Genomic DNA, 25,119 nt, shown 5'->3' on the forward strand with positions numbered 1-25,119 from the left:
TTGGATGAGGGGACAGAGTGTATCCTCAGCAAGTTTGCTGATGATACCAAACTGGGAGGACTAGCTGACACTCCAGAGGACTGTGCCGCCATCCAGCATGACCTGGACAGGCTGGAGAGCTGGGCAGAGAAGAACCTAATGAGGTTCAATCAAGGCAAATGTAGGGTCCTGCACCTGGAGAGGAAGAACCCTAAGCACCAATATAGGTTAGGGGTGGACCTGCTGGAAAGCATTTCTGAGGAGAAAGGATCTGGGATTCCTGGTGGATAGTAAACTATCCATGAGCCAGCAATGTGCCCTTGACGCCAAGAGGGCCAATGAGATCCTGGGCTCCATAAGGAAGAACGTGACCAGTAGGTCAAGGGAAGTCATTCTTCCCTCTACTCTGCACTGGTGAGGCCACAACTGGAATACTGTGTCCAGTTCTGGGCTCCTCAGTCCAAGAGAGGCAGGGAACTACCGGAAAGAGTCCAGCATAGGGCAACAAAGATGATTAATGGATTGGAGCATCTCCCTGATGAGGAATCACAGAATCACAGAATCACCATGGTTGGAAGAGACCTCTGAGATCATCGAGTCCAACCTTAAAAAAACAAACAAAACAAAAAAATCCCAACAAAAAAACCCACAAAACACAACACCCCACCACATCACACCCACCCACAAACCAATAATCTCGGGCACTAGAGCATGCCCTGAAGTGCCACGTCTACATGTTCATTCTTTCACCTCCAGGGATGGTGACTCCACCACCTCCCTGGGCAGGCTGTTCCAGTGCCTGACCACCCTCTCAGTAAAGTAATTCTTCCAAATATATAATCTAAACCTCCCCTACCGCAACTTTAGACCATTTCCTTTGATCCTGTCATTATTCCCTTGAGAGAAGAGGCCAACAACCACCTCTCTACAACCTCCTTTCAGGTAGTTGTAGAGGGAAATGAGGTCTCCCCTCAGCCTCCTCTTCTCCAAACTAAACATGCCCAGTTCCCTCAGCCTCTCCTATAGGACTTGTTCTCCAGACCCCTCACCAGCTTGGTGGCTCTCCTCTGGACACGCTCCAGCAGCTCAATGTCCTTCCTGTAGTGAGGGGCCCAGAACTGAACACAGTACTCGAGGTGAGGCCTCATCAGTGCTGAATATAGGGGCACGATGACTTCCTTACTGAGTCAGGGAGACTGAGTAGGCTGAGAGTGTTAGGACTCTTTAGCCTGAAGGCTGAAGGGAGACCTTATTAATGCTTATAAGTGTCTGAAGGGCGGTTTAAGGGAGGATGGAACCAGACTCTTTTCAGTGGTTTCCAGTGACAGGACGAGGGGCAACAGGCACAATTTGGAACATAGGAAGTTCCACTCAAATATGAGGAAGAACTTCTTCACGGTGAGGGTGACAGAGCCCTGGAGCAGGCTGCCCAGGGAAGTCGTGGAGTCCGCTTCTCTGGAGATTTTCAAGACCTGCCTGGATGCAGTCCTGACTAACATGCTATAGGCAATCCTCATTTGGTAGGGGAGTTGGACTAGATGATCTCTAGAAGGTCCCTTCCAACTCCAACAATTCTGTGATTCCATATGATTAAGGATACCTTTCTTTTCTACAACAGATTTTTATTATTGATTGACATCACATAGAAAAATGACATTTTGGATTCAATCATCACATGCATTTACTATATATCACAGATACTTTTGTGGTTTAGAATCCTGTGGGCTAAAGCTATTAGAAAAAACGGGTAATTTCTCAAATTATGATAGCTGGCTGCTGCCGCACCCATAGTGACACGGTATGCAAAAAAGAGCAGAGAAAGGCATAGTTGAAGAGTACTCTAGGTAACTTTTTAGGAACTATAGGGAACTCCTGTAGGATAGAACAGCTTCCAGTGTCTCTAACAAGCACTGGGGATCAGTTATGCCCTAAGAATTAGGGAACCACAACCTTTTTCATGACAGACCCTCCCACTGCTTTATTAAAGGGAAACTTGGGACAATTGGAAAGATGAGCTTTTTGCTCCAAGTCAGTCCTTGACAGTTCAACCTCCAGCTCTTTCCTACAAGCTGCTATTTTTTCAATGTTGTTATGCATATGTAGCTGTTATATATGTGTTTATATTTGTTAATCTTTATATAGGGCCTTAATTAAGCATCCTGACCACATGAGGCTGTGAAGGAGAATGTATTTCTGATCTGTCCTCTCTGTGCCCTATCTCCTGAAGGCTGGCACAATGGCTAATCTGGCTTCTATTATTAAAGTCTAGTGATTGCTTCTCTAGTTCCCACATGTGTACCAGCATGATAAATAAGAGGTGGAAATTAGACGTTTCCCCTGACCTGTAACGTGCTCTGCATATTTTATTTGCGTTTCTGGGCATGCCTTACAAAGGTGGCGAGTGTTTTAGAGGTAATCTGCTTAGCCTCTGAGAAGCAGGGCAGAAGAAATAGAGTTTTACAGTATTCAAGCAGCAATTTCTCATACTGATCAAAGAGTAGCTTTAGTAGGCTCTAAAGGGGTTCAGCTTTTAATTCTTGCCCACCAGACGCACTACGGTTGTGTCCTAGGTCTTAGAGCTTTATAGTGCAGTGTAGCAGATCTGAATGGTGGCCCATTAAGACTAGTAGGTTGCCCCTGTGGGGGGCTTCAAAAATAAACGGTAGTCCAGTCAAGTAAATGAGAATATTTACCAAGAGAACAAAATTCTTCCCTGTTCTCAGTGGCAATAATCTTAAATCCTAGATGAGTATTAGCACTCCTCTAGTGATGTCATTATCCTGGAGAAAAAAGATAACGCAAGTTATAGGCCGAACTTGCAAGTACCAATCTGACAGAGCTACAGAGCATCAGAAATTAGCACTTACTCCACAGAGACTGATACACATGATACAGTAAGGAGCAGAAGACCCTTAAGCTCCAGCAGTTCAAGCAATATTTTTCTTTTATAATTAGGCCATTAATCAATTAATCATCATTAATCATTAATTCACCCTCTTTGCATGAATTCAAAAAATGACAATACACAACTTTTAGCAGCAGACCATACTATTGGCAACCTATCTATTACCCGGCATGTTAGCAATTTATAAAATACTGTCAAATAGTTTATTCAAAAGGCAATTGCACTTAGCGATTTGAAAGACAACCTATTTTATTTGGGTTTTTTGTTTTCATGTCCTTTTTTCCTTTCTAGTCTGTGCATTTCAGGTGGTGATGGTATTGTCACACTTTCATTTTCTATTCCAAATTATTTTCTGCCAAGCAATGAAAGTTCAATTTGCCTATCAGAATTTCTACATACTAAATGGGAATTGACATGTATATCTGCTTACAGGTAACTTTCCTTTTGAAAAGAATTTCAGGTCTGCTGGATACCTTAAACATTGATACTGTGTTGTATTTACTCCTTACGTGACATACCCGCCTTTAGATCACTCTTTATCCTGTATTTGAATGCCTGTTAATACTGGATCTGACATGTAATTTTATCTGGATACATCTGTTTTACAAAAAAGGTAACAAAGTTAATAGAATATATACATTAAACAGTGGCAAATATTCTTCTAGAACATTAGCTATCGAAGCAGAAATTCTGTAAAAATCCATGTTTTCTTACTGATCCAGCTGATTTAATGAAAACACAATTAAAGTCCTATTAAAATCCTATTGGGACAGAACACTTATTGTCTTTCATTATATGCATGGTTGATAAAGCAACATGTGATGCTGAATATTTTCCTGGGAATAGGACCAATATAAAACTAAGATAGTTATAGACTATGAAAAATATTACTGATGTCAATAAGAAAAGATGCATTCTGGTGTGAAATAAGATTGGTAAATCTGAAAAGACAGAGAAATGTTTCTCTATGTCAATCAAAGTACAAAGACATGAACAAAACATTCTGAAAATTGTAATACTTTTAAATAACTCTGAAAGTTACACATCAATGTCAGTATTCTACTGACATCTCAGATGGCAGAAATGACTCTTGAATATTTTGTCATGTCGGAAAAAGATTTTTCTAAATAATTTTTTTGTATATAACCAACAGTAAATTCTGCTTTTCTTCTGTCTTTTGTCTAGGAAACTTATTCTCAGCATCACTGGTTCATTCATCCGGAAGCACATCAAAACCAATAGTTTAGAGAAACTGGTTTCTTAGGAAGATGCAATAAAAAAGGTACATGTAAATTTGTCATATAAGAAGGCCATAAGACATGCACTTGTGTTTATGATGCAAATATACCTGGGAAATTGAATTGGTTCTTTTTTTAATATGGATGAACTCTAGTCTGGTCCCATTGACAGAATGAATATTTGAGGCTGAAGAGTACTAAATGAGCTCCTAGATAGTACTTTCTAGTTTAATTACACCTGAAAGAAACACCACAGTTTCTGTACCTTGAGATGGTTTCATAATGCAAACCAAAGCATGATGCAAACAAAATATGAACAATTGGAAGTTTGCTTCAAAAGTTCACTCCTGGTCTACGACAAACATTATTTCAGACAAATCCTACAGCTTCAATAACACTGTAATATGCTGTTAGAAATGTTTAAGAGCAGTTTTACTAACTTTTCCAGGTATCATACTGAATTTAATTAATATTTTCTTCCAGCAAACTGCTAAGGGCAGAAAACTAGATTCATTGTACATATATTTTACATCTCTCTTTTTTTTCTTTTTTTTTTTTTTTTTTTTTTTTTTTTTTTTTTTCAGGAACTCCGTAGTAGCTGCAACTAGAATAATACTGGCCCTATTGTTTCTTCTTTTGATTATAAAGTTCATGCCAATATGTTTAAAAACTGATAACTGACTGTAACTCAACTGAATTTTTTAACATTGATTTCTATTTGAGAAAAATCATCAGGTGTGTTGAAATGCTTTTGCCCTTTCTGTGCCAAAGGTATAGATTATATATAGAGATGAGCTGTAAAGCTCAGTTGCCTCAAAGTTTGAGGTACTTTTTACACTTAGATGCAGTATTTGTGTACAACTTTGTGTTTAAGTTAGTAGAGATCTGAAGCTTATTTCAGTTCATTAATGAAAGCATCTAGTATTATTTGAGATTTAAGATGGCTTACTGTGTCTTACCTGCCTCCAGCTTCTGTGCAAGAAGGCAGTTTCCCATGTAGTAACCACCAGCTCTCTGTAGCTGCTACAAATACTTGATTAGTACAATCAAGGGAGTATATAGAAATCAGGTGCAGATGTCTAGGACAATCTGAATAACATTCTTTTTTGACTAGCTCACCATTCACAACAGTGGGACTCCAGACACACAGTTCACATGTAGACACTTATACAGTATTTTAATTGACATGTCTTAAGTGTCTCAATTTATATTTGAATCCCATCCCTGTATTACATGGATATTACATTACATTACTGACTATATGTCCTTTTAGAGGAAATCCTAGGGATTAAAACAGTGTCTCACCATCTCTTGCTATCTAGACTCTTTGTGAAAGCGACAGTTTACACATATTCATGGCATGTTTTCTATGTGAGTTTCAGGCACTTAAAGTGTTTATGGAATTATCTAATTAAACACATTTTTGTGGGAGAACAGGATGATAACGGGATTGTGGAAGAAGCAAAGATCAGAGGAAGGAATAGAAGAAGCAGGAACACTGGCAAGGGACAGCCTGTGAGCAAGTCCAGATGACCCATAAGCAACGCCTGGTGGCACGACTGATTGAGGGGAATTCCGCCCGCCTGGCAGTTGGTAGTTGCAGGGGTGTGTCAGTTGGGAAAGAAGATACATTAGTACTATATAAGCTGCCTGTTTGCTGTAATAAATGATTCTGGTTGCACCTCCGACCGGGGTCTGTGTCTTCATACGCTACACATTTTTTTCCTGCTTGATGGCTAATTAGTTTAATACTCAAGCAGGTGACTACAGTAATAACTACACTATGGTTAGTGTAGTTATTATTGAAAAAAAAACCCTTGTCACAAAAAATTTAGCATTTCTACCACAGAAAAGACAAAATTATGGAAATCCTGAGAAAATGCAAATCTAAACTGAATAGACAGAGTACATAACAACAAGGACCATTGTTTTCACTCTCTAAGGACATTCAAATGAAATCAACATACAGCTGGTTAAGAGCCCATAACTAACTGTCCCTCTGCTCAATTGACAGACATTTCAGTCAGAGATGGAAACCAGCTGCAGAATATTAATATTCGCAGGTAGCTGACCAGACTGTGACATTTGTATCGGTGAGGGGAAAGCATTACTTACTGCTTCTTTTTTATTGTTGCTATGTTATTTTCTGTTTATGGACCCAAATTGTGGATGCCATAGTAGAAGTTTCCTAGTTTTGTCCTCTGTGTGGCGGCAAAATTAGACACTTAATATGGAATAAACTCATAACCACCACTAACAGCATACAGCAATGTCAAAAGGCCTAGAAATAAGCATTTATTATACTAAACTTCCATCATGTTTATTCATAAAGAAATTTCTATTAAAATAGCATTCCAGTCTGGTTGCTTAAAAATTATTCTTTTAGGGATAGTGAAAACAATTACCAACCCATCTGAACCTTAAGAATGACAATTAAGAGCATGAAGAGCCAAAATATTTGCAAGTAAATTCAAAATAATGTCTTCGAATTAAAAATATAATAAAATCTTGAGTGTAACCAGGATAGTCTAAAAACTAGGTGAGAAAATTTTTTGTTTGTTTGTTTTTCCCAAACAAATAATAGTAACACTTTGACATTACCTATTGCCTTGTTAAGACTGTACACATATAAATTGCCAAGTTACATTTAATAGATGAAAATAAGGCAAAAAGCTATGAGAAAGTCTGTATTATTACACGGGCACACTGCACACTAAAGCACAAGTTAATGTTTACTATATACATCCTAAAAATAATTAAACAGAGACCCATTAGTTACTCTTTATGTGTATATTCAGTTAATGTAGGCAGAATGCTGAAATAGATGGAAAAGAATGAAAATAAAAATGATAGAAAAGGAAAGTATTATTTAAACAGAAGGGAATAGATTGCAAACTTGATAGATTAAAGACTGGGAAGCATTGCAAACTGTTATATCACAGTGTAATTGTTTTTCATGGTAGTGGTAATAATCATATTGTAACAACTGAGCATTGCAAGAGTCAGTTCATAACTAAATTTGCAGTTATTCAGTTTTTCTACTGAATGACATAGGTCTCATTTTTTAAATTCCTTGGGCCTAACTTTTCTTACCAACTTAACTGAGACTGTACTTCCTTTTTTTTTTTTTTTAGCACAAGTTGTTCACAAGCATCAACATTTCCTACTCATTGAAAATAATTAAAAAACCCCATCCAACTGAAGATGCTTTACAATCAAAACACATTACATTTACTTAATCAAGTTTTAAGGTGGTCATCAAGCAAGTAGAGAAAATCCTAAACAGAAAGAAAAAAATCAATTTTTACACAGAATTATTTTTTCACTTGCAAACATAGGGGGGAAGAAAATTAATTATATTTATTACATATGGAGAAATTCTCTCCTATCTTTAGCTAAAGAGGGTTCGATGACAGTTATAAACAAGTGCAATAGCTAGGATACATTAACCTACATTGAACACAAATACTGAAATAGTGTAACTTGCCATAGTATACAAATATTTTGTAACACCGTGATGGCATAGCCAGACACAGAGGATTTTACATATATGTTTGAGCAATGTGACAATTGAAGGACTAAATAAAGACTGTGGTTGTTGCACCGGAAAGTATCCAAGTGGTAGGAGAATAGAGAACAAGAGAAGAAGGACATCGAACAAGCAGAGCATCCTCCTGATTACACCAGAGGCATAACTGGCAACAACAAAAATATGTAGCATCAGCAGCAGATGAGATAACCCACTTTTGGGAGTGGGACATTAAAATCCTGTTAGGCATAAGTGAAGAAAATCAGCAAAGAAGAAGACAAGTTCATCTCAGTTCAGCCTGTTTTTTGCCCAAAGAGTTCTTAAGTCTGATAACTCTGATCTTGGTGACATAGAGCCACCAAAGACCACAGCCATCAGTGATAACTATATGGTCTTAGCTCCCCAGTACTATAGATTCACAACTAATTTAAAGTATAGATATTAAAGCTGAAGAACCCTGTTTATGTGCTGATAAGGAGCAACAATGTATAAGAACAAAGCATTAGCAAAAAATATGTTGTTAAAAAATGAATTTAGGAAAATGTTTGTTTATGTGATAGTTTTAGTTTTTAGTTTGAAACTGCCCTGATTTGTCAATCTTCTAAATAATCCTACCTCAGCAATCTTTAATTCCCTAACTAATATTTAAAAATATATGTACAAATATACATACACATGTTCAAGTGCAGTGACTTTTTTATTTCACTGTATTAAGTATTTCACATTGATAAAAATTATTTAAACATCTGAGATTATCTTTAGTAGACTGTTGAGGGTACAAATGGAGAAACTCAAAAGCAGCTGATTGTGAATAAAAAAGCCTTTACCTTAGAAGCCATTTTAATCTGTTAGAAGGCAAGATAACAATCTTAAATTATCAGAAAATATTGTAAACTATTAAAGAATAGTTTACACTTAATTGGAAACTTTTATATCAGTATTATTTGATAGTGGATAAAGCAGTAGATCGTAGCTTTACTGATACTGAGAAAAAAAGGTATGTTTGAGGCTTTTAACTGTTTGGCTCAATGACTTCTTTTGACCAAGTTTCATGAATTAATCAGACATTGTATGCAAAGGAAAAACACTTCCTCTTATCCTTTTTTTATTTTCTAATTTTTTCAAGCTATAGAATATCTCCTTGTTCTTGTGCCCAGACAGAAGTAAATTAATTACTCTTTCTCTAAACCAGTTAATCTGTAGACACTCTTAACTTTGTTTTAGCTCTAAGGAAAACTATCCAATCTCTTCAAAAGATTTCTAGATGACAGCTAATTCTTGTCAGTACAACAAATTTGCAGCCTCCTTTTGGCTTTGCAGTAATCAGCATCGTGCCAAACTCTAGTTTTCACAAGTGGTACAGCTGTCTCTGCTGCTAAATAGGATGGTGTTACTCTAGCTGCATAATCCTGTTTACTCCTTTGTGTTGGCATTAATGGTCAGCACAGTAAGTCAAATCAGCTTAGTTATCTGACTGGAACCTAATCTTGCGGGGTCAAAAAGAAAAAAAGGGTTTTCAGCAGATCAGCACGTTCATCTAATTTACTGAGTAATTACTACAGCCAGCATCACAAAAGCAATGGCAAAGTTGATGCATGGGCAAAAGGAAGAGGTAGAAGGGATGTGCTGGGACCCTCTCCTTCAACAGAAGTACACCGATAAGCTTAAGACAACTATGAAACCGGTCTTTTGTTATTCGCTCAATATATCTATTTATGCAAAGAAAACCTAATATTTTTACATTCATCATCACTTAATTCCATTTATATCTTAATAACATGTTCACTTCTTGGGTATACCTCCACATCAGGCAGAGGAATGAATCAGTTACAGAATGAAAAACTGCTTGGTTTTCTATGTATTTAATTTGCAATATTATCTGATTATAGGATAGTTCAAAGATAAGGGTAGTGTGAATAGATTATAGGGAGATGATTTACCAATATATACATAAGTAAATTATTCATATATCACAATACGCAATTTTATTTGCAAACATATTCTGCAATTTTCTACAGCTGAAATTGTCAGGTCTACTGACCATGGTGTAGGTTCCCACTTTTAACACCAATCTACTCTCTTTTTCCCCTGAATAGGGACTGGATTTATAGAAGGTCTACTGCACAGTGTTGGAGACATCCAGATGGCTTGGATGGGAGTACTCTCCACTGGGTTAAAAACCGGCTGGAGGGCTGGGCCCAGAGAGTGGTGGTAAATGGAGTTAAATCCAATTGGTGGCTGGTCATGAGTGGTGTTCCACAGGGCTTGATACTGGAGCCAGTTCTCTTTAACATCTTTATCAATGATCTGGACGAGGGGATCAAGTGCACCCTCAGTAAGTTCGCAGACGACACCAAGCTGGGTGGGAGTGTTGACCTGCTGGAGGGTAGAGAGCCTTTGCAGAGGGATCTGGACAGGCTGGATGTATGGGCTGAGACCAACAGGATGAGTTTCAATAAGGCCAAGTGCTGGGTCCTGCACTTGGGTCACAACAACCCCATGCAGCGCTACAGGCTTGGGACAGAGTGGCTGGAGAGCTGCCTGGCAGAAAAGGACCTGGGGATTTTGGTTGACTGTTGGCTGAACATGAGCCAGCAGTGTGTCCAGGTGGCCAAGAAGGCCAACAGTATCCTGGCCTGTATCAGGAACAGTGTGGTGAGTAGGACTCGAGAGGTGATCGTCCCCCTGTACTCGGCACTGGTGAGGCCTCACCTCGAGTACTGTGTCCAGTTTTGGGCCCCTTACCACAAAAAAGGCATTCAGGTGCTGGAGTGGGTCCAGAGAAGGGCAACAAAGCTGGTGAGGGGTCTGGAGCACAAGTCTTATGAGGAGAGGCTGAGGGAGCTGGGGTTGTTCAGCTTAGAGAAAAGGAGGCTGAGGGGAGACCTTATCACGCTCTATAACTGCCTGAAGGGAGGGTGTAGAGAAGCAGGGGTTGGTCTCTTCTTCCACGTCACAGGCAACAGGACTAGAGGAAACGGCCTCAAGTTGTGCCAGGGGAGGTTCAGGTTGGATATTAGGAAAAAATTTTACACTGAAAGGGTGATCAAGCATTGGAATGGGCTGCCCAGGGAAGTGGTTGAGTCACCATCCCTGAAGGTGTTCAAAAGATGGGTTGACATGCTGCTGGGACATGGTTTAGTGATGGTTTTTTGTTGATGGTTGGACTTGAATGAAGATGATCTTGAAGGTCCCTTCCAACCTAGATGATTCTATGATTCTATATCCTGGAAAATTATTCAGCAAGAGTGATTCTGTACCTTTCTAATTCTGAATGCACCAATTGTATCTGCTTTACATTTGGGTCTTATTTAAATGTATCTTAAATTTTTTTTCTAACTTCAGTTAGCAGGGGTGTCATATAAATACTCTGTTTTCTCTGTACTTGTTTTGGTATTTGTGTTGAGAGTGGCTAGCTACTTTTGAGTAGAGTTTGTACAATATTGACTCTTGCACTGTTAAACTCCTTAAATACTTCATTGTATTTTTTTCCATGTAGGAATTAAGATATTCCTTTCAAGAGGAATTCCCAAGAGCTTGTCTTATTCTCTTCTGTATTGTACAACCAGAACTACAGCTGTGGCTTATATTTTTCATGTATAATTTAGCTTGCAAATATGTTTACTTAAAGACTACTTGATTTCCTCTTAGTAGCTTACCCTCTTTATACAAAACCAAAGACAGAATAAATGGAATATTATTGACCAACATTATCGCTTAAGAATTGCTTTGACTTAGCAGAGAGGTGACTTCATCTTTGAAGTTAAGGAGATAAAAAAGAACAAATTTTCTTCCCTTCTGTTTTTATTTTTCTTAAAATGATGTTCAATAAAGTAATTTTAGATGTGAATCACAACATTGGCAATTTTTTATGAAACCAGATTCTATTTGCAGGTGCCAGAGAGGTGTCACTCTCTCTCCAGGAAAAAAACAAACAAACAAAAGAACAGTTCTGTATTAAAAATTTAGTTATGTTCTGTCTTTTAGAATTTCTTCAGTAAATTATAATATTGGATTAGTTCCTGAAAAATAGTTTTTATATTAGTAATGCAAGAATTCCAGCATGTAAAGGTACTTAGAGATCTGGCTGATACTGGTACAGAACCACCCTCCACAATCTTTGGAAGTCTGAGACAGTCAGGGAAGGTTCCTTCCTGGTGACTCAAAAAAGAGCAAATGACACACTTATCTTCAAGATGGGCAAGAAAGAAGGATTCAGGGAGCTGCATACTGGTGTTCCTAATCTAATTCATTTGAGGTTTATAGAGCAATACCTTCTGTAAGCCACATTAAGGCACACGTAGGACAAGAAGAAGACTGAAATTATCCTTTTACTGAGGCCAGATCATGCCTGACCAAAGTGATTTCCTTCTATAGTGAGAAAACCAGTTTGGGCAAGTGAAGAGAAGTAGCAGCCTTAATTTTACCAATTTTTTTTTTAAACGGTGCCCCATATTATGTCTTCTTGTAGCTGTATTGGAAAGAAATGGTCTGAATATGACAAGCTGGGTGAAAAATTGACTAAATTGCCATGCTGAAAGAGAAGTTGTCAGCAGTTCAAAACCCAGCTGTTAGCCAGACGTTATACATCAGCCTGAGTTATTCCTCAGGGTTGATACTGAGGTCAATACTCTTCAGCATCCTCATTAATGTTCTGCATGATGAGGGAGAATTCACTTCCAGCATGTCTCTGGACGGGAGAACAGCTGATATGCTGAAGGAATGGCTGTCGTTGAAAAGCCTTTCAACAGGCTAGAGGAATAGGTGAAGAAACTTCTTCAGTTTCAATAGCCCTGTACATTGGATGAAGTAATACATGCAGCAGTACAGGCTGGAAGCGGACCGGCTAGAAAGTAAATTTACAGAAAAGAGACAAATCTTTTGTTTGAGACAACAAGTTGAACATGAGTCATCAGTATGCTCCTGCAACAGTGGAAGCTAAATGCCTGCTGAGCTATATTAGCAAGACAGTGGGAAAGTATTAGGGAGAAATATCATATATACTTGCTCTGTTTCTATTATCCCCTAGGTATCTGTTTATGGCCATTTTAGGAGACAAAATTCTGATCTAGTGCAGTATGGCCACCTTCATGTTCAAGAAAGGAGGCACCGTAATGATGAGTGGCTAAATTCCCTACACAGACCAGAGAAAATACAACTACTCGGAGAATAGTTTTTCAACAGCTGATTTTAAGGAATGTGATATGAAGACTGTCTGGGACAGTCTTTGAATGTATCTTGAATTTGGGTCTTCCTAAGAAGAAGAAAGAAGAAGAAACTTCTAAGTACTTTTCCTCTTTGGGAGGTAAGGGGTACTCATCTCCTTAGGCAGAAGAGGTTCTTTGTGGATAAACTAAAGTATCTTGTTTGTCAGAGAGAAGTAAAGTTAGATAGATACAGTAGGTGCAGTTTTGACTCAAATCCAGAGCAAGGATTAAACTCACAATTGCAGATCTTTAGCAAGATACCTAAGTACTATGCATCCACAACCCTTGCAAGTGCTGGTGTTATGCTTTACAACTTGCTTTATTCAGTGTCACTGTTCGAGATATTGTGAAACAAATATATGGCATTAATCCAATGGAAATTAACTGACTGATTTAAATTATACTGAAATAAGATGCAAGTGCTTCAATGTTTAACCGAGAGTTAAATTTTTATTATAAACTTCTGAAAAAAAAAAAGTTTTAATAGAACTGCAAACTGTCTTAGCTGATATCTGAGCTACGATGCATCATCTCCTTTTTTTTATGACTGTGCATTTATGGTTCTATTTTACAAAGGAAAAAAAAAAAGAAAAAAATGAAATTGAAATTACTCATGCTTGATGAATTGCACAATGATAGAGAGTAAGCTGTGCTAAGTAGAGTCTTGAGCAGACATACCCAATCTTCCCAATGATGCCCTTTGACTAGCTTTATATTTGATTGTTTACATTGCATAAAGCCTTTGCTCATTTACCAATTTTGAATCTCAGATGCAGACATCCTCACTGAACAGAAACCATGTATATAACAGTGATTATACCCCCAGGTACCCTTGTCATGCCATGCTTGCTGCACAATCTAAAGTACAATTGCAGGAAAGAGAATGGAAGACGCTAATGGCTTTATGATTGCAGAAATATACATGTGCTTGCAAAATCTCTCCTCCCTTCCATCCCCTTGAAAAAGAGTGCAATTTGGCTGCACATTGTCTGCTTTATTTTCAGGTGGTGTTTCCAACAAATGAACATATTTTATTCTTAGAAGTTTTATATTTCAACAAACTAACTATTTTTAAGAAAATCTATTCAAAAACAGACAAGCAAAACTAAACCGAAACCTGATACTTTAGGCAGTTTTTATACCTGATACACATACAGTTTTTTCTTTCAGACTAAAATTTAACCTAGACTTTTTGCACCTTGGGGACACCATATTTTTTATCTTATTAAGCAGGAAATATTGCTTATGTACAACAACTAATACCATTTCTGATTTGGGACTACCTTGCATATTTTAGATATATAAATGTAGTGGTGAATTGGATACTCTGATTTTTCTTTTAACGGCTCTTTAAAATGGTCTTTAGTCAAATAAGTTAAATATGACATATTTAAATAATAGGACCCTGAGTCTCCATAAGTCTTCATGCTTGTGGAATGGGAGGTAGTACTTTCCTCATCTCTGGAAACATTCATGGTCAGGTTGGAAGGGGCTCTAGGCAAGCTGATCTAGTTGAAAATGTCTGTACTCATTGCAGGACATTGGACCAGCAAAAAAAGAAGGAGGTCCCTTCTAACCCAATCCATTCTATGATTCTGTGGTTCTATTGTATGTTTAATGTGATATTATATAAGCAGATAATGTGACTATCCCTCCTAACCTCAGAGACCGAAACTGTACAAGTCAAATTAAGTAACAAATGCAGTCAGTGCTGATCATACACCACTGAATTGGTTAGCAGCTGAAATGGAAAAGAGAACACTAACTATTATTTTCATACCCATTTTGTAAATGGTAAGAAAATTATTGTTAAAATGAGTGAATCTTACTAGTTCTTACTTTAGCATCAAGGTTGCTTTAGCTCTCCAATAGATTTTCAGCACAAATCATTCTGAGTTTTGTTAAATATTTCATAGCAACAACTAATTAAACATTTTTGTAAGGGAAGTAAAATATTTCAGAAAGAGAGAGAGGAGGCAGGTATACAGTAACTGTTTGCTTGTGCATAGTTGAATAAAAGTCTTTTATTTTCATAGTTGAATAAAATCTTCTTTTAGGAAGAATTACTTTACTGAAAGAGTGGTCAGGCACTGGAACAGCCTGCCCAGGGAGGTGGTGGAGTCACCATCCCTGGAGGGATTTAAGACACGTGTAGTCATGGCTCTTCAGGGCATGCTCTAGTGCCCAAGATTATTGGTTTGTGGTGGGGGGTTGTATGTGGGGTTGTGGGTGTGGGGTTTAGTTGGTGGGTGGTGTTTTGGGGTTTGTTGTTTGTTTGTTTGTTTTGTTTGGGTTTTTTTGTTTTGTTTTTTTTGTTTTTGTTTTTAATGTGGTTGGACTTAATAATCTTAGAGGTCCCTTCCAACCACTAAGATTATGTTATTCTGTGAAAATAGATTTTTTTACTTCGAATTGTTTTGCTTTCTGTACACGTAGTATAATGTGTTAGTAGGGTAAAAAAAATACTGCAGAATAAAGTTCTATTTGGTCCTTTCTTTACAGTAACTTGGTGAACTTCTAGTCCAGAGCACATTTTCATACACAGAACTGGCTAAACATGTCTGACTTGGCTAAACACAATTTACATGCGTAGAACAAACATTAACTACAATGTGTCTCTCTGGATTCCTACTGTAGTACTAAAGGGAGCCTGGACAACTTAAAGGACACCTGCAGTGTCTTTTATATTAATAATTGATTTTCAGTATGCAATTATAAAGAGCTTGGTTTCATTATCAAATTAGGACATAATTATCAAATATTCTTTGGTACAATAACTAGCCTAACAGATAACATTGAAACAATTGAAATAACTATGTATTGCTTTTAAAAAAGCTTTGGTAGTGTCTAAGATGACAATTCCTAAAATCAAAACAGAGAAATATAACTAGATTAAATCCTCAGAGATAGATACACAAGTGATTGAAAATGACACGGAATGAATAGATGTCAATTTTTTGATTGGTTAATATGTAAGTTTTCTGGTCTGGACCTGGTTTTGCTCAATATTGAGTTAGCTGGTAGAATACAGAGTGTATTCTAAAAATTGTTGACGACATCAACAAGTCTGATGAAATCAAATTAGAGGGGTTGCAAACACATGAGATGATTGGATTTAAAGTTGACAAAATAAAGATATTTTGAAATCAGTAAGAAAAACACCACTAAATAGTAGCACAGCATTACAGTACTGTTATGTAAAATTCACTAACACAAAATGCAGAATATACAGTTAAGCAACATTACTGCTCAAAAGATGGAGGCCCACAGTGGTCCACAAATTAACCATTGGTGCTCAGGGAGCAGTGATTCTCTTTAGGAAAAAGGAAAATAGCATGAGGAAGTTTATGTTTATGTTTAACTGCTGATTATAATTTTTCTGTCCTAAGTTTCAGTCTCATCTGTACACACTTTGAAAGAAAGTTACAATCAAAATAAGAGTCAGCAAGCAAGAATGGCAAGAAAATTTGAAAACATAGCTAAGGAGGACAGGTCAAAGACACTGGTCTTGTTTTATTTAGCAGATTAAAAAGACTACAATGAAAAGGATAATAACCAGATATCCTCATTCTGTTGGTAAAAGAAAAGGTTTATGTTAAATCTTAAGAAACATTTTGTTTATAATAAGGCAGTGAACTGTGTGAACACTTTAACAAAGATACTATAGTATACATTTTTAAAGAACTGAACTGAGATTTATCTCTGGTTATATCTATAGTCAAGTTATGTTTCATCCTTCTTTAGTGAAGGAGGACTGAGTGACCTTTTGCAATAGCAACCGGTCTCCTATTTATATGATGTTATGATGAACATTAAGAAATAGGGTGAAAAATATTTAAAATATCATGAGGTAGAAACTGTACGTACTTTATTATAATAATATATAAATAATTTATGAACATTATTTTCATGGCATAGCTAGTATGAAGAACAAGAATCAAATTTACAGTTATTATTTTACTTCTGTTGCAAATCTTCATGGACCAATACTCCAATACCATCAATGCAATGATATTTTAATGGATATTCCCCAAGATCACTTTTTTTAGTGCTGATAGTGGGGAGGGCAGATATTCCTTTATTTCATGGGAAGTTTTGACTTGTATTTACTCATAAACATGCTTATTGCTACATCGTCAGCAGAGTTGTTCACATTTTTATTATGCTATATCAAAACACAGATTTCCATGCGCAAGATTGTGCGTTTCTTAACTAAACTAATTGGAACAATACATTTCAGATATGAGAGAGTACAGGGAAATCTCACTATGTGCTTGACCTGATTTTATGTTCTTCTGAAAATAATTACTGACCAACTTCCAACAACAACTACTGCTGACCAATTGTAAAAGCAGTGTATTGAGCCTGATAAACTATTGTTCTCATTCAGCATGGCCAGATGCTGGATTTCCAAAGGGCTTTTTGGCCTTACTTCCTCTAACCCACATCCCAAAAACAGGGTCCAAAGAAAGCTGGGATATCACTGTATATTCACATAGTAGCTGGCACTTTGTTTGATGAGTTTTCTGATCAGGCACAGTGAAAGATATTTTAGGCAGGACCATTTTAGTCACTTCAGGCAGCAATATTTGCCAGATTAAGTCTAAATGGAACAGGATTATCTTGAAGAAAAAAAGATGCAGTTTACCAGTTACTGTGATTGAAGTGATATCCTAGTCATCTGTGATATCTGTGATACTATGTTGGGTTATCTTTTTATTGTTTTGTATATTAATTAGACTCCAATTTTAAATAAAAATAAAAATGAATAAACAGCACACCACACAATTTCCTAACACAGAACTAGGGCATTATTTTTTTAAAAAAAGTAGAAAACCATAAATGCTTATTATAGAGCAGCTACATTTAAAAAAAAAAAACCCCACAACTATTTTCATCTGTTTTTTTTCTTTATAGTAAAAATAATTCAGTCAAATTATATTTTGTCTATTCTTTAAAAAAGAAGAATAGTGAGGCTTATGAAACTGGTTTTCACTTTCAATAATAAAAAAATATTTTTATAATTGATGGAGATTGAATAGACAAATAACAGTTAATGCTGATTTATAAAAATTCCTGTAGAGTGAGAAAAGAATTTGCATGAATGCTGACACAGCAGTGAGCAAAATGCAGCTTAACTGATACTCAACTAAACAATAAGATCACATTTCTTTTAAAAGCAAGCTTAGAAGTATATATAAACAAACACACAACTATTCTATAACTACAGATGATACTTACTCTTTCAAAACTCTCCTGGACATGTTCCTGTGCAACCTGCTCTAGGTGAACTTATTTTGGCAGGAGTGTTGGACTAGAGGATGTCCAGAGGTCCCTTCCAACCCCTTATCATTCTGTGATTCTGTGATTCTTTAATCATATATTCTGTATAATAATGCTGACACAAAAATATTTTTTTCAAGTACTTATACACAGTTACACAGTTATTTTGTTTAACAAAAGAAAAAGATTATAGCAGAAACAACTGAGGTTTTTAAATGTAAAATTATTTTTCACCAAATTTGTGTAACCAACCAAACCATAACTGGTTTTGAGAATATTTATACATGTTTTATGTATGTTTCATTTACATCAACCATTAAATGTTAGGAGATCAAGGAATGGGAAATAATACATTGAGATGAGCAGAATTTGGATTGGCATCCAGCTGGCTTCTATGGATTGCCTATGTTGACTGAATGTTTGCCAAAACACATAGATGCATTCCTCTCCTAGATAGAAAATCCATCTTGTTGTTTGTCAAACATTAAATACATCTCAGTAAACAAGTAATATAAAAACATATAGCTGCATTTCTAGTTTCTTTTAGGTGTGGAACAGTAGTATTTTGGATCTGCAAACAACTTTTCCCCTTGACTGATGTCACTACTATTTAGCCCTCTGAGGTTAGCATTTATTGATTCTGCTTTTACTTTGATTGGATCTTACCTACTTCAGTGCTTCAGTAAATTGAAGCCTTCTGCAGTTCATGGAAGAAATCTGAGAGCAAGGCTGTGAGAAAATGTACACTGACCTCAATTTGTTTCAGACTATATTGGTAAAAACATTGTCATCAGGTTGCAGAAGTGACCTCAGCTACCAGGAGATAAAAATCAAACCTCATATTCTAGACAAGACTTTAACAGAAGCAGATTTAATTATTCCCAAAATACAAATCACAGCGCAATTTTCCTATATTCTGTAAATATGATAATCATTCTCTGTCTCTCAGTTTATGAAGATGTATGTTTCCTTGTTGTACATACATCTGTAGGAGGAGATACATCAGTCTACCTAATTTGTGCTCGAGCATCCTGAAAGTGGCATAACATAGCTTTAAATTATTATTCTGGGATTGAATTATATAACTAAAGCAATAAAAAACTATTATCCACCTTTAGAAAATGGCATTTGGGAGGAAAAATGAATATGATGTTTAAATTTAGCAGCAGATTTTAAAATAAAATATTTTGCTATTTTAGTTTTGAATATTTATCGATAATAATTTCATTACTGTTTTGCCATTACAATCTGTAGGCTGATGGTAATGTAGTCTCAAGTAGGATGGACTGGGTCATAAAATCATCCCGAGTAACTTTGCTGGGATGACTGTTGCAAGATTTGATTTTTATTTATTTTTAATGGAGAAAATGTTGTATTATCCTAGCAATTTTAAAGATCAGTATTCCCCACTGATTAAACTATTTTTTTTGTGATGTGAGACTTTTTTCATGTCTAGAATGTTTTATATATGTTATATATTTTAATGTTTATATACATTTATGTAAGTACCAGAGACATTTTAATATAATAAATAGAATATAATAGATACAATGTAACTTAATACAATACCACACAGTATAATATAACATAATGTAATATAATAACTAAATCCTTAGGCCTGTACTCATTTTTGATTGGAAAATTGCTATATTTCTGTCAAAATCTAAGCATGCAAAAAACAAGAGAGATCAGTGAGGAATAGTTCAAGAAAAAAAAAGTGTCCAGGTTTCTCATTAAGATAGCGTAAGTTCCAGCACTACCTTTAGTTTCACCTGTTAAAGAACTTCATAAAAGCACATCAGTACAGTTTATTAAATAAGAATTTTAGACACCAAGTATTCCAGAAACTTTTTAAGATAAAAAATTTAGTTTAATATGTCACACCTGAAAGTGAAGATGCAGATTTTGCTACAGATGGAGTTTACTGATTGCAAGTTCATTCATATGAACTGAAGAGAATTCACATACATATGAAAAATCTGCTATAACCCAGACAAGAAAGATTACTTTTAATTTTAACTCTTTAAATGTATGGAAGTTTTTGGTGTTTTGTTTGCCATAAATCAGATATCAGCAACATAAATTCATACATAAAACCGCACCCTTAGCTGTATCCCATAAGTAGTTGGGGCTTATTGTTTGGTGGGGTTTTTTTTTTGTTTTGTTTCTTTGGGTTTTTTGGGTTTGGTTTGATTTGGTTTGGTTTTTTGTTGTTTTGGTTTTTTGGTTTGTTTGGGTTTTTTTGTAGAAATGAGAATAAATCAACAGTCCATCTTTGATGCAACTCCTTTTTCATAAAAACATTTATGTAAAGCCAGAATATGCTTTTGGAATAATAAGAGCATGTACTAGACACTTTAGTACTATCTTTGCCCAGCCTTCACAAACAGAAGGGCAAATATTTTCTGATTCTCCTCACCAGGTTGCTCTGTCAGTCTTTACAGATGAATTATCAACCCAATACAATATTTCCCTTAGAGTCTTAAAGCTTCAGCTCAGTGTTGAGTTATACTACTGTTTAAGTCCATAATACTGGGAAATAAAATCTGGCCACCAAAATACCATAAATAGTTAAAATGCAAGTGTTTCACATGTGAATACGAATACCTTACCTGGCTTTAAAACTTCTTTTTTCTTAAAATCTTTTAACATAGCTGGTGAGTGAGCCAACCAGGGAAAGTGCCCTGCTGGACCTGCTGCTTGTTAACAGAGAAGGTCTTGTGGGGGATGTAAAGGTTCAAGGTCATCTTGGACAAAGTGATCACGAGATCACAGAGTTTTCAATTCTTGCAGAAGCAAGACAAGGAGCCAGCAGAACTGCTACCTTGGACTTCCAAAAGGCAGATTTTGGCCTGCTTAGGAACATGGTTGAGAGTGCCCCCTGGGAGACAGTCCTGAAAGGCAAAGGTGCCCAGGAAGGCTGGTCATACTTCAAGGAGGAGCTCTCAAAAGCACAGGAGAAGGCCATCCTCAGGTCCCATAAAACAAGCAAACGGGGAAGAAGACCGGTCTGGCTAAATAGAGGGCTTTGGCTGGACCTCAGGGAGAAAAGGAAAGTCTACAATCTCCGGAAAAAGGGGTTGGTTAGTCATGAGCAATAACAGGGTGTAGTGAAGATACACAGGGGGAAAATTAGAAGGGCGAAAGCCCAAGCAGAACTTAACTTGGCCATCACAGTTAAAGATAACAAGAAGAGGTTTTTTCAGTATATCAATAAAAAAAGGCAGGCTGGGGAAAATGTAGGCCCACTGATGAATGAGGTAGGTGCCTTGGTGGTGGAAGACACAGAGAAGGCGGAGCTGCTGAATACCTTCTTTGCTTCGGTCTTCACTGCCAAAGCTGGCCCTCATGAATCCCAGACCCTGGAGGCAAGGGGGACGGTCTGGAGAGAGGAAGACTTTCCATCTGTTGGGGAGGATTGGGTTAGAGACCACTTGACCAAACTAGACATCCATATGTTTATGGGCCCTGATGGCATGCACCCACGAGTGCTGAGAGAGCTGGTAGATGTTGTTGCTGAACCACTCTCCATCATTTATGAAAGGTCATGGAGAACAGGAGAAGCACCTGAGGACTGGAGGAAGGCAAATATCACTCCGGTCTACAAAAAGGTCAAGAAGGAGGACCCAGGGAACTACAGGCCAATTAGTCTCACCTCTGTCCTTGGGAAAATAGTGGAACGACTCATTCTGCATGTCGTCTCCAAACATATTGAAGGCAAAGAAGTTATTGGAAGTGGTCAACATGGATTTACCAAGGGTAAATCATCCCTGACCAATCTGATAGCCTTCTATGATGTTGTAACTAGATGGCTGGATGAGGGGAGAGCAGCAGATGTCATCTACTTTGACTTCAGCAAGGCTTTTGACACTGTCTCCCACAACATCCTCATTAGAAAATTAAAGAAGTGTGGGCTAGATGTGGGGGCAGTGAGGTGGATTGAGTCCTGGCTGTGTGACAGAACTCAGAGGGTTGTCATTAATGGAGCAGGGTCAACTTGGAGGCCCCCAGAGGTCAATACTCGGCCCAGTCCTGTTCAACATATTCAACACAGTGCAAAGTTTTTGTTTGTTTGTTATTGTTTTTAATTTGACCTTAAATGTCACATGGTGGTATGTCAAATGAAGTAATTCTGATCATGTGAAATTGGATCATGGCTTACATGCATCAACCTGATTGATTAAACCTGACAAGATGCATCAAAATGTGACACATATGCTTCAAAATCAGAATAATGTGGGCTTCTGAAAACAATAGTGTTTCTTAATCGATTCTGAAAGATATATTTTCCCTTGGGAATAAAAACAAATACATAGTCAACAATATAAAGACTTTCACTGGGTCTTGAACATGATAATTAAAGAAGCAAGAGAAAAATAGGTATTTTTTTTCCCTTTCAGGAAATGCACTGGCAAGTAAACTAGATGCATGTCCTATTTCACTTCACTGTAAGGTAGGGTTTTTACATAATACTTTGTTACCTTATAAACAAAGAAAGTGAACTTGGGGCAGAAATACACAGAAAACAGAAAACACGTTCTATGTCCCCCTTGAATACTGCTCCAGTCATAAATCTTACAACATTGCATCACAACACCTAGTAACATGCTAACGGGCTTTTTGTGGCCCACAAATTGTCCAGTAAACTCATGTTAATTCACAGAATTCACAAAAATGTTCCTACTGAATATGAGGAAGCGATATTTTGTTTAGCAAACACAAAATGTATTGAATTCAAACTAATCTAAGAAAAATGGGTAGGATTTGCCTATATGGAAAGCTTTTAAAAAATTACTTTGAGCTAGGTTCTATCATCTTCATTTCAACTAAGTAACCCCATGATTTATGACTTAGCCATAAAAATCCAAGAGATAACTTAGGAAATAAGGTAATAATGAATTTAAATAAAAGAGAATGTGGCTTCAAAATCCTCAAACAGTACATTCTCCTTTAGGATTTATTTCCCCACACACCCTTTCTTCTTTTGCCTGAGTAGCTCTCTGTAGTTCAGAATCACAGTTCATAGTAAAATTAAAAATAAGGTAAGTTGCTTGTATGTTAACAATGTAAAAAAACATTAAACACTGTTTCCTTGAACCCAACAGAAATAAACCAGCTGATGATTTCTTTGCTCAGACTTCACTTAGCCCAGATTTAACAGCCTTTATTCAGCTATATGTGTGGCTGGAAGCTACATCTGTCTCTTTCCATGGTGTGTCTGCATCCTTTAACTCATAAGCATAAAACCTGACCAGAAAGAAATATTTTCATTTTGGGTAGCTATTTATTTACATGTTTTATTTGAAGGCCCTTGATCTTCTGCAGTCTAACATCACATACACATTCAGGGGCTCCTTCATGCCATCTTAAAGGAAGGCAATGGTTAGATCTCCAGCTTCAGTGACATGCAACCAGACCAGCAACACAATATATTCTGGGTTGCAACTCTAAGAACTAACTGGATTTATATTTTTCTCATTATGTATTTCTATCAAGTCCAATCTTTCCGTGGAGGTCTGAAAGGACCTCAATATAAATTCAATTCACATTAAAGCTTTTAATGGAAATGTATAGAGAATAAAAATTCATATTTTTTTTGCTTGAATATTGCTATTTATATATTCAGAGACTTAGAACCTCAAAACTGTTAGTATCCTAAAGTCCTGAAATAGTTCATGTACTACCTTTCCCTGATACAGAAATTATCAGATATACAGATGATTTTGAAATGAGTTGTCTACTGACAGAAATTACAATCCAAAGAGGCAGCAGTTGGATTTGGCAGGAGTGCTATCTTTGTCACTGGGTAAAGAGAAAAAAGAGGGAGTGAAAAAATATTATTGAAAGCTGAGGAAAACAGAGCTTTCCTGTCAAGCTTTTTCTGCTGGCGTCTTTCCTTTAAGTATCTGCCCTAGAGCATTTTATTCTTACTGTATTTCATTATTTCGCTTGCTTGTATTTCACAGTACAAATTTAACTCAACCAAAACTGATAGCGAAAGAGTTATATTTAAACTTTCTTTTTCCAAGGTTGTTGGTGATTGCTGTGAGTATTTGAGACATATTGCCATTAATGAGGTCTGACCTTAGTGCTGGGATATCTCCTGTTTCTTCCACCGGACAGCTAAACAAACAGACGACTGAGGAAGTGGTCAAGGTTTGAAGACAGAAAACGGTTGTACTGGGTGCAGATGGCAAGGGGCTGGCAAGGGGGGCTGCAGGGGTGGCCTCTGTGAGGAGAGGCCAGGGCTGCCCTGAGCCAGCTCCAACCAACACACTGCAAGGCACAGCTGAACCCCAGAGACAAAATGGCAGCACCTCAGGGAAAAGGTATTTAGAAAATGGCAAAATGCTATACAGCAATGTGAGGAGTGCGGGGAAAAAAAGTGTGAGAAACGGCTTTTTCTCCGAGGGGTCAGAAATAAAGGGGTGAAGTTGAGACTGGAAAAGGGAGAAGGAAAGGTGCTGTTTTATTCTTTGACTTTCACACTACCTAAATGAATAATTACATCTTTATTTTAATTGGCAATAAATGAATTTTACCCAAGTCAAGTCTGTTTTGCCCATGACCGTAATTGGTAAGTGATGTCCCTGTCTTTATCTCAATCCAAGAGCTTTTCCATTCCTGTTCTTCCTATCTTTGACCCACCAAATCCTGCTGAAGGGAGTGTCTGTGTGGGAGTTCGAATCTTAGCCATGGGGAACCGACTGCAACAGAACAAACCAGTGGGGATTTTCAAGGCCTGTACCTACCTATTAATTAATTCTGTTATGTAAAAGGTCATGGCTCACCCTAACAGTCTACAGACTGTGATATTTGAGCTTCGACTTGGGACCAGAACCTTAGTTTTCCCTGTGTGGGAGAGTGTTGTCTGTGTATGCCTAAATACATTTGTAAAATTGTTTCAAGTACACACTCAGCCTAGGGATTTTGTAACTGATCCCTTCGGATATAATATGTATTAAGTTCAGAACCAAT

Source organism: Calidris pugnax, unplaced genomic scaffold, assembly GCF_001431845.1.
Source record: "Calidris pugnax isolate Ruff unplaced genomic scaffold, ASM143184v1 scaffold20, whole genome shotgun sequence".
Classification (NCBI taxonomy): domain Eukaryota; kingdom Metazoa; phylum Chordata; class Aves; order Charadriiformes; family Scolopacidae; genus Calidris; species Calidris pugnax.